Below are 12161 nucleotides of genomic sequence, written 5' to 3' on the forward strand. Positions count from 1 at the left end.
CTGCAATATGATGCATCAGAGAGAGTAATATGAATTTTTAATAAGACAAACTGAAGGCTGCGGTTTTTATCAAAGGGGACTAATAAGTTGAAGATATTTGATTTGAAAAAATCAAATAAAAACTAGTTGAAAATTCCCTTATTAAAAAGGGAGAACAAAGGAGCAGGTGAAACCTGAATAATTAAAGATTGAATCAGCCGCCGGTTTATGCTTATGAGCAAAAGGACTGGCCTGAAATCTTCAGTGTTTCATTTTGCTCAGTCAGCAGCAAGTCATTTCTCTTCAGTCAGATCTTTTAAAAATGAATAATTTTTCTTTTCTGCCCTAACACTAAAATTAATCTAGCCCTTTTCATTTTTAAAAAGAGAATAAATTCTCATCTTAAGTTTGATTTTAAAAATTATAAATCGGGATAATCGAGATACGCACCCCCGAGGAAGTCTGGACTACAAGTACCCAAAGGACTACGGCAAGACGATTCAGACGACCCAACCAGAAGTGCTGACTTGGACAAACATCAAGGGCAACCATACATACTAATCAGCCACCGACCTTAGTTAGAAGATAAAAAATTGATGAACAAAATAAGATTAGCTCAACCTCCCCTCATAGGTATATTTCTTTAAGCTGTTCGATTCGTTTATATAATCTAATAACCCAGTGCTTTGTATCCAACCAACTAATTAATTCATACCTTTTCTAACTATTGTTTCTACTCTACTTTTTGTCAAGACAATTTGACGATCTAAGGTGAGACTTATAATTTAGGATAAAATTACTAAGCATTCAACCAGCAATGATCGCTTAGTAAAACTGGTGCGACCGCAGCAGAGAACTACTCCTTAAAAAATTCTTTTTCCAACAAACTCGAAACAGCTTTTAAAATTCAAAAAAATATATTAATATTAGGATCTGTGAGTATTTGTCAGATTAGTTTCCAACCTCAAAAAGCCAGAGACAATGGGTATCTTTCGATAGAAACACAATTTCATTGTCTTCTACTTGACAGATATTCCTAGTAGGGTTCTTGCGAAATGCATCCCCTGCGCTAGCAGTCGCCCACGATATTCCTCCATCTCGAGGTCTATTAGACGGCTTTCTAACTGACATTAGCTCATGAACTTAACTATTATCTATTATTATAATAATATATAAAATTTCTGAAAGAATCGTTCTCTGCCTAAGTCCGCTAGTAAGATATACCCGTTTTGTCCAGTAATCCACTAAATTTTTGCCGAAACTTCAGTTTAAAGTTATCATCACTAAAATTAACGAAATTCTGTATTAAACTAAAGTGCTCAAAAACTTATTAAATATCTTCATTTATTTTTTCGAGGGGGTTAAGTGGTCATATGTGCGATCTAAGAGTACCCTAAATTGTATGATAAATTGAATTCTTCATCACATTATCTCAAACCATCCACGCTTATTGCTATTTATTCTAATCCTTCATCAATTCTCGAGGCTTATCCTCAACTTTTCTTAAATTCATTTTAATTCTAACCTGCTTAACGTAACTTAAAACTAAATCATCCATCAGTAAAGCTACCAATTACTGAAACTAAGGAAGAAAATAACAAAAACCAAAAAGAAAGGAACGGATTTGAGTGTTTTTTGATAAATCATTAGTTTTTTTTGACACAGTTTAAATATACACCTAATTAACAATAAGATTACGCACTAAAACCAATCTTAAACGTTAACCACATAACACCAAACACCAAGTTTTAGTTTCAGCACAAAAATATCAGGTTTCACAACAAAAGCTAAGTTTAAAACACTGACACATCCACTTTATATTGATAAAATAGGTTTCATATGATAGCATAAGCACTAAAAAATTGATTTTTACCAGCCAAAATTTTTGGTTTCAGTCTAGGTTTCAGTTATAGGGTCAAACGTTTTAGTTAAAATAAGTAAAGTTTCCGGTCAAAATTTTAAGTTTTTGTAAACGGATTCGGGTAAAACAGCAAAAGTTGAACTAGTCAAACCCAAATTTGGATACCATAAGTCAAAAACCTGGTCTTAAATGGTACGTTTTTGTTAGTTTCAGGTTTCAGAACACAAAAATTGAGTTTTTGGTCTCAAAATTGAGCTCCGAACGCCGAATTTTGACTTTCTAAAGAAAACTAACGGTGTTAAAACCCACCAAACCAATTTTAAATTTTGGTTCCTAAGGCTGAAACGTACGTTTCAGAATTGGTGTTTTTGGTTTCAGAACCAAAAATCTTGCTTCCCGAGAAAAATTTTTGTGAAATATTGAAAGATAATAAGAATCTTTAATGCACTAACAAATTTTTAAACTCAAAAAACTTCTAGAAGGTGTTAGTTTGAGCCCTCAAACTTATAGTTTCAGAAAACTAAAATCGTCGTTTTAAGCTAAAATTTTCATCTTTTTGGCAATTTTATTGCTGGAATAGAAATATATTAGAGAGACCAACCTAATTTTTCAATCTCAAAACTCTAAAACCAAGTGGTCAAACCATAGTTTCAGTTCTAGAAATCATAGTTTCAGCCGCAAAAACTTAGGTTTCCGCAAACAAATTTTTGATTTTGAAGTTACAAACCTGTTCAAAATTCCAATTTACACTAGACCAGCTATCAAAAACCAACTTTTTATTTTCATGCACCGAGTTTGAGAGAGTTTAAGAGTTTCAGGTTTGAGTTTTCAAAAACTAAGTTTAAGATATCAAAAGATTCGGTTTTCTCGAATTTTTTTGCAAGATAAAGCGAAAACCAGATATAATAAAGCGTATAGAAAATTTTAAGATTAAAAAAAACTCAACTTAAGCTACCATAGTTTCAGGTTTCAGATTATCGTTTCAGTCAAAAATTTTTCTTTAAATTTTTAACAAAAAAATTAAGTTTTGAACCAATAATAACCAATAAAGGCATATAGTTATATTGTTAACCATACCATAGCATCAACAAAACTTCACTTGAACAAAGTTTTAGGTTTCAGTTAAGGAAGCAGCAAATAAAAAACTTGAAAAACTTAGAAAAAATTTTAGAAAATTTCCTTATCTTTTTATTTCCTTATCTTATTATTAATAACCTTTGTTAATATTCAAAAATTCATAAGAGGTTTTCATTAATCTAAAACAAACTAATCAAATAGTACAATTTAGCTTAAGAAAAGGAAAACATCGTAAAAATTAATGTCAACACATTTTAAAATTGACGTCAGTACAATAAATTTAAAACTCAAATTAGGAAATAAAGTCTCTAACATCATATGGTATATCACTAACACGGAAAAAGATCATATTAGTATACTAGCAAAACAGCCTAACGAAGATAAACACGAATTATACGTCTTCTTTCGACGATATACTCAAGAAATTGACACAATTCTTCAGCAAATAAAAATACCAAATAACATAATTTGTATACCGGAAGAGCAATTAATTGCTTCACTCCCGATTGCTTTTTGATATCATAATATACCAAAGCACAAAACTACTTGCATTTTAATCATTTTTTATTAAAAACACAAAATTTTCCTAAACAAAAACTAAAAATCATAACAAGTTCATAAGAAAAATTTAAATATTTTTTATATTGTTTATCATTCCCTAGATAATTATTTATGTCCCTAAAAGGATGTAAAATGCTATGACCAACTTTTATTAAGTAAATACAACACCATTTAATTTAAAACTAAAAATAAAAAATAAATTCACAAAATTTATTTGGTATATCACCAATATCCAAAAAGATCAAATCACAATTTTGTCCAAACACCCACACAAAAATATTCACGAATTAACCATTCTTTCCAGCAGCAATACCCCAGAGATAACTTCCATCTTAAAAAAGCTTAATCAGCCCCATAGCACTATTGATCTATCTAACAAAAATTCGTATTCATTGAACCCAGCAAACTTCATTGTAACTTAATTACAATTATTTCAGCCCGAACAATTGATCAGTACACAACACATCCAAACCCTTTATATATTGTTAACAAAACATTAAGTGAATTAAACAAAGATGGCAAATGTAGTAGCATACCCAGATTTAGCTCTCGAAAAGTTTACCGGCTTAGACCCGAATGAAGATGCAAGAGATTTTCTTGATATAGTAGAGAAAAAGATAGCATTTTCCCTAGGCACTAGACCAAGAGACGCAGGTGACGAACAAGACGCATATGATAACAGAAAAAGAGCCTTATTTGGTTCAATATTAAGAGGTCCAGCCGCTCAATGGTATCAGGGATTAGCAGCAAACTTACCTTGGAATGAGATAAGAGATCAATTCATAGATAGATTCACTGATGATAAGGATAAGTATAGGAGACGAATAGAAGCAGAAAACATAAAAAGACAACCTGATGAATTCATTAAAAGCTACATACATAGATTAAGCACCGCAGTAGACCGTGGAGGGCCTAATCCAACTTTTAATGATGATCAAAGAACAGCAAAGAAAATGGAATTCTTTGTACGCGGCTTAAGCCCGCCAGGCTTGAAACAAAAGGCTCATCAATTCCTAATCGAGAACCCACCCGCAACATGGCAACAATTAAAAGATCATATTGCAACAAAAGACTTAAGTTTTGCAGTAAGTAGTGAGTTTACTGGAACAGCCTCAAGTAGTGTTGATAATAAATTGGAAATAGAGGGAATAAAGGATCAACTTAAAAAGTTAACAGGACTAATGAAGGATCATAAAATAAACGCAGCTTATAATCCACATGAGCATAGAAACCAACAAAACAACCCAATGTTTTGCAACTGGTGTTGCATGTCAGGCCATACGATAAGACATTGCTTTAAATATAACGATCAAAAGGAGCAAAATTATGACTCGCTTCAATTAAGAGAGAATTCAAACCGAAGTTACCATAACTACAGCAAGAGTAGGTCAAGAGTAGACAACAAATTCATTGACATAAATCCCCAACAAGAATTCAGGCATTTGTCAAACTTCAATGAAAGTTCTCAATCGCGTGACAGGTCGAACAGTAAAAAACCCTTCAACGAAAATAACGATTATCATTCACCTTACCAGATCCACAACTTTAGTGATGATGACATTCCAGGAGACTATACCAATAATGAGTGTGAATTTGTTAATTTAAACTAGATCAGTCTCCGTCCGAACCAAAAATACAATTATATATTAATTTATACCAACATCCCGTCGGAGACAAAAATAAAAATAACGGTCTGGAAACCCAATTTCTACTAGACACTGGAGCAACATGTTCGCTTATTAATTTTGACAGTTATGAACAGTATTGTAAAATACAGCCTCTACAGCTTAATAAATCAAGATCAAACACATTTGCTGTAAATGGAGAAAAACTTAAACTTATAGGTTATACTAATTTTGAATCAACTTTTGGTACAAACACTGATAATCCGGTAAAAATCAAAGCATGGATTTCAGCCGAGAACGGATGCGATCTAAATATATTAGGAATGGATTTCATTTGTCACAACATTAAATCAATAAACTTTCCAAATTTGAACTTAGAATTAAAAAAATACCCAGATATAACAGTTCCTATCATTATTATAAGAAGCAAAAGTTATCCATATCTAAGTTTTTATCAAAATGTACTTCTTGATAAAAATATAACTATTGCACCAAAATCATCCCGCGTAATTTCAATTTCTCCAGCAGGCATAGTTTTCAAAGTAGGAACATCGTTTAGAATTGATAAGTCCTTAGAACAAAAAGGCATCAATGCAAAAAGCACTTATTGTAGGAATGAAATTAAGTCAATGCCTATCGTACTAAAAAATTCCAGAGAATCAAAAGTAGATATAAACAAAGGTGTAATAGGCCAAACGTTTGAAAACATAGAAATAAAATAAACCCGTTTCTTCGTGCTTTAAAACATTATTTTCCTTAAAGCTTTTATAACGCTTAAAATTTTGTGAAGTTTACCTAAAATTTTGTATACTGAGCAGTAAACTTTGTTTAATATTACTAAAAAATTAGATTACGAATATTATCCTACAAATGTACTACAATGAATAGCGGTTCTTTATGACACCCAAAAGGATATGCCAAAATGCATGAACACGGATTTAATTCTTAACCGAGATCGAAAACAGTCAAGTACGCTAACAATTTTGGACCAACCTCATTATCAAATAAAGATAGAGGGATCGGAACCCAATGGCTCAGACAAAAAAAAAGTTTTTCGACTTCAAAGTATTTGCAAAAAAAATTGCAAAAGGCCAGGAGTTTCAAATAATACAGTTTTACGAGTCTATAATAATTTCACTTTCAGGCGGTTTTATTACTGAAAATTCAGTATTACACTTAAGGGAATGTCAAATTACCCTACGTACAATAACGAGAATTAATAGAGTGAAACCTTTGATGAAAGAACTAGCCAATGTAAAATTGTGACAAACTCATTCTGCGAAGTTAATTTGCACCATCGGATTCCTCTTAGGGCCCAAGTAGGGACCGATGACAATAATTATTATCTTTGTAGTTTTCAAATTACAAAATGCAAACTAGAAGAAATTCATCAAAAAGGGAAACATCACCTCCTTTTTTCTCAACACATTGAGTAAAATTTTCATCAAAAATCTTTATCATAAAATGGGCGAACAACGTTTTTCGACCCGACCCGCCGCAGATTTATGCCAGCATTTGTTGGTGGCTTCATGTAGCCTTTTTAAAATTATGGTACCATAATCTTTCAACAACGCAAATGCTTTTTGGTGGCTGTATGCAGCCTTTGAGATTCTTATGATTCGCTCCTCACAATTTGGCCAAAATATCAATTCGGTAGTTCAATATCCACAACATGCAGGCATTTAAATCCTTAAAAACAACAAATTTTCAGAAGCAACACTTTGAAAATTGGACCGCATCATCTTTAAGATTGTTTACGTTAATATTTTGCATCATAAAGTTCAGGATGACTTTCTGTACTAAAGATGTGAACATGGACTGATGCAGAGGATTAAAACCAAAGAGAAACTAAAAAACTTATCTTTTTGAAAATTATACAGTTTGCAAATTGTCTGTTTAATTTTCCTTTTCTACGATATTTCATTTTGATTTGATTCTAATTCAAATCTTTTCTATTTTCTATCAAAAAATGTAACAAAAATTGCTGGTTATGACAACCAGGTGGACATACATTTAAGATTAGGGGTTGATTAACGCCCAAATTTCCATTTTTGCTTTAACTACATAAGTTTAATATCTGAGCTTAACTCAGTGTCGGAAAATGCTTTATTCCTGTGGTTAATAAACACCATGATGGTCTTTCTTCATTTGTATTCCTGTGGTTAATAAACACCATGATCGTCTTTCTTCATTTGTTTTCCGTGGTGGGTTTGTGTGAAACCACAAGATTATATTTTCCACCTTTTATATACATACAATTTTACACTTTGTCCTTCATTGTCCAAACATTTGATAATCAGCTTTAGTATCCGAATGTAATTCGGGATTTTGAATATTTACTTATTTTACATTGATGTTTATTAAAGTGGAATATGACTCAATTTTGAATTGGAACTGCCAAAATGCTGACCCAGCACCAGAGTAGTTTAAAAGAAAGCTGCCTCTCAGGAAGAAACATCAGAAACCGGAAGCAGTTCAATTTTTGTCAATGGACGACGGGTTAAATAAGAACCCTCGCAATTTTCCTAGTTTAACCCAAAGATTGGAACTGCAGAAGTGCAGAGAAACCAAGTTGGATACGGAAAATCCAAAATATATAACGAGTTTAAAGTACTCAATAAAGGAAAATTATAACAGATGGAAACTGCCATCGTTCATTGAAGTCGCCAACTCAACGACAATGGAAAAGGTGATGATGCCTATCGACTTCATAACTCAGCCAGAAGTGGTTATAAAGAACGAAAACAACTTCTGGAAATTAAAGAAGAGGGAGGAACACGGCTACATCCTCAAGGCAGGAGGCACGCAAGTCACCATCCCGTTCGAGGGAATAACTGCTTTTCCGAACCATGTAAAAAACAGACAGGAAGAACAGGACGACATTCAACAACTTACGGACGGAATGAGCAGACTACGAATCAAGAACAAGATCAAAAAGAAGAAAATCGTGAAGCTGCAACAAAAACTCGAGGCTTCACAAAGTAAGATAGCGATCCTCAGATCATACAACGTGGAGCTAGAAGCCGGAAGGAAGCTCTAGATAAAACCTAACTTATCTTTATAACGTTTTCGTTTGATGTTCTCTTTAAATTTTATAACTATTATATTTAACCATTAAAGTGTTTAAATTTTCACCATGGTAACTGTAAGAATCGAACAGCTTAATTTTCTAAAAAAAGGGGTGAGTTGTAGTATTGCGAAATACTACACACACACTAAAGACCATTGTCTTAATTGTTTATTTAACGACCCAATTCTAAATTGGAGCGTGCCATTTAAATTAAAGCCTCTTTTCACTAAATCAGATATTGACTGATTTACTCTTATTAGGACTATAAAATCTTGTTTTGAAAATCCACTCCTTTTTAAATACTTGTCCAATTTTTCTCATTTTTTCATGCTCAATATTTTAAATGGGCGGCGATTTTTAATACGTCCCTTTTAACTTAACTTGAAACAAACTGGATAAATATTTAGCAGTCTTGCCGGCTGCACTGAAATTCTCCTTGCTTTGATTAAGCAGAAGTGAACCTGCAATATGATGCATCAGAGAGAATAATATGAATTTTTAATAAGACAAACTGAAGGCTGCGGTTTTTATCAAAGGGGACTAATAAGTTGAAGATATTTGATTTGAAAAAATCAAATAAAAACTAGTTGAAAATTCCCTTATTAAAAAGGGAGAACAAAGGAGCAGGTGAAACCTGAATAATTAAAGATTGAATCAGCCGCCGGTTTATGCTTATGAGCAAAAGGACTGGCCTGAAATCTTCAGTGTTTCATTTTGCTCAGTCAGCAGCAAGTCATTTCTCTTCAGTCAGATCTTTTAAAAATAAATAATTTTTCTTTTCTGCCCTAACACTAAAATTAATCTAGCCCTTTTCATTTTTAAAAAGAGAATAAATTCTCATCTTAAGTTTGATTTTAAAAATTATAAATCGAGATAATCGAGATACGCACCCCCGAGGAAGTCTGGACTACAAGTACCCAAAGGACTACGGCAAGACGATTCAGACGACCCAACCAGAAGTGCTGACTTGGACAAACATCAAGGGCAACCATACATACTAATCAGCCACCGACCTTAGTAAGAAGATAAAAAATTGATGAACAAAATAAGATTAGCTCAACCTCCCCTCATAGGTATATTTCTCTAAGCTGTTCGATTCGTTTATATAATCTAATAACCCAGTGCTTTGTATCCAACCAACTAATTAATTCATACCTTTTCTAACTATTGTTTCTACTCTACTTTTTGTCAAGACAATTTGACGATCTAAGATGAGACTTATAATTTAGGATAAAATTACTAAGCATTCAACCAGCAATGACCGCTTAGTAAAATATGGCGAAACAAATCAATAGTTTTTAGAGTTTATTCTCGAAAAAAACTTTGTTGGAGACCACTTTTGGATAAAAAAAAGAGATTCTGAAATTAAAAGCTCGAAAATATATTTCTTCAAAGCTATTTTAGATACAAAAGACATCATTTAAGCCTACCTTTTACACAGACTGTTGTCTGAAAAACCCCGTTTTCGTCCCCGCCTGTTATAGAGAATATGCAAAAAAGTGGGATGATTGAGATAACAGTTTTATAATATCAGACACAGCTTCAATCTTTTCAAACCCTTTAAACGTTTTTAAATTACCTAGTTTTTCATCAAAATAAGACTAAACCCTTAGTGACTTCCAATTTTGCGGCAAAAAAAAGAAAAAAGAAGGACTCCTCTTTAATCCAGGAAATGATACAATTCTATATCTAAACGACAAGCACAACAATGAGAAAGCTCATCTAAAATGAAACTGGTTTATTCAAAAACCAAATGGCGCTTGGGAGATTGCTTATGAGAACTTTTATGAGAGCTTATGAGAAATTGATTTTTTACGAATCGGAACGAAAACCATATTACCCCAAGGTTCCTAGCTAAGAAAGTGATGGCACCATAGTGATTAAAAAGTTTTTTAAAAGAAAGCAAATTGAATCAACGTCTTTAGAGGTGATCCTAAGGAAATCTTTTGATGGAGACCGAAACTGTATCCGAAATTTCAAAATCTGGCTGGAAGCTGGAAGTTTTCAAAAAATCTAATTAATCAAAGCTCTGTTAAGCACAAAGTTATCCCGTCTGCTTTAATTTTACAGAGACGGGGTTGAGCTACCTGAGTATGCAAAGAAAAATTAACATTACGAGGCCAAATTGTGCACTGGATAGGCGCTCAATTTTGTGTCTGTGTTCCTGGATTCCAGAGACAAATTTTTAAACATGTTAAAATTTTGTCAGAACAATCAAAGGAAATGAAAGAACAAAACAGAAACAAAGGGAGCGTCCTTGTTGCAGAATCGGCTTACAAATAAAAAAAATGCACAGTTTGGCATCGTAATGAAGTGCAGCCAGAATCGTGATTGACAAAACTGCAAAATAGTTTGAAATACTGCTTCGATTACTTAAACTGTATGCAAGACACCAAGTCTTTCTTCAAAACGAGACCAAATTTTTAACCACCTATAATTTTTTACCGAAAAAAAGCGATATCAGTTTCAAATCTTTTCGTCATTACCAAGAAACAAACTGTGATCTATCATAAACAAAAAACATCTATTTTTCAAAAGGCTGATGAAAAACTCCAACAACTCAACTCTTAACGCCAAACATTGAGACTCAGGTAAGATCCAATGTTCAAGTTTATTTAATCTAATTGAGACTTGAAAAACAAAAAAATTCTAGTTGAAGGCACTTTTCATTGTATTTTTAAAATTGGAAAGGTTTTATTAGTTGGCTGACAGCAATACAAAGAGTTTGTATTTGCCAAAAAAAATTTAGCACAATTTCGCAAATTTACAAAAAAGCGTTGTCAACCATGGAAAAACTTTGATTTTTTCAAAACTGAATGACGAGTGGATTTGCATTCATGAGAAGTCAGTTGACTCTCTACAAAATAAAAGAAAATACAAAACATTTTTATTTTGAAATTTTGTGTTTTCTGCGAAACACTAACCAAGAGCTTTTGTCATTAGAAAACCCAGATTATAACTGGCAGTTTCCACGCAGATAATCTGCATATAGTGATTTAAGCCATAAGAGTTAATTTAAAAAATTACACATGGAACTATCAAAGTTATTGCAGCGACAAACGGTTGATTACTAAGGAGTGAATTAATGAGATTTGAGTGATAATTCCAGTAGCAAATCAGATCAAATATATATGGTAAATTACCCGCACAAAGTTGCTCAATCCAATAACTAAAGGTCATGTTTCACCAGCTAATTTTAAAAAAAATCGGGAAGTGATCTTTCAGTTTGAACTGAATAAGAAAGATCAATTCCAGTTCAGTTAGGAAAAATCACCAATACCCCGCCTTTCAAATTAATTGGTTCCTAGTAGAATGTCTCGTAAAAATGCAGTTTTGCACTTTCCCAAGTTTTTCGTCAATGCGTCTGCAGGCATGTTTGCTGTTGGTAAAAAGGTTAATGTCACCTTCTTCTGTTCAACTAGCTCTCGAAGGAAGTGTAGTTTTATGGCAAAATGCTTCGTCTTGCCGTGGTTCATTGAGTGTTTACTAAGGGCAATACAAGCTTGGTTATCATAGAAAACTTCTAAAAACCTATTACAAAGTATGCCTAAGTCGCTAAGAATGCCCTGTAAATGAATTCCTTCCTTCACTGTTTCGACCACAGCATTGTGTTCTGCTTCGGCTATTGAAGTTGATACACAACGCTGAAGTCTGCTAGACCAACTGATTACACCTGAGTTGTCACTGAGTTTAAAACAATATCCTGAGGTACTTCTCCTATTGTCTATATTTCCAGCCCAGTCCGCATCCGAATAGCTAACAAGATTCAAGGCCTTATCCCTCCTGTATACTAAAGGTAAACTTTTCATTCCTAGCAGATATCTAAGACAATTTTTTTCTTTTCACCTGGGTTTTCCACAAAAGAACTTAAAAGATTTGCTGCAAAGCAAATGTCGGGCCTACTTGATAAAGCTAGGTAGTTTAGACAACCAACAAGTCCTCGATAGTCACATTTTTTCATATTTTCTTGTTATATGCTACCTTCTAA

The 12161-nt window shown here is 33.0% G+C and overlaps 1 protein-coding gene across 1 annotated transcript in view; it reads left to right on the forward strand.

Moving 5' to 3' along the window:
* The first annotated feature begins 1308 nt into the window (after positions 1–1308).
* LOC134855274 (integrator complex subunit 12-like) overlaps positions 1309–12161 on the forward strand; it is a 313709-nt gene continuing 302856 nt past the window's right edge. Inside the window, exon 1 of the mRNA XM_063871753.1 lies at positions 1309–1314. The gene's annotated coding sequence lies outside the window, so the exon portion shown is untranslated. The remainder of the gene's footprint in view (positions 1315–12161) is intronic.

This window comes from Symsagittifera roscoffensis, chromosome 10 (assembly GCF_963678635.1).
Source record: "Symsagittifera roscoffensis chromosome 10, txSymRosc1.1, whole genome shotgun sequence".
NCBI lineage: Eukaryota > Metazoa > Xenacoelomorpha > Acoela > Convolutidae > Symsagittifera > Symsagittifera roscoffensis.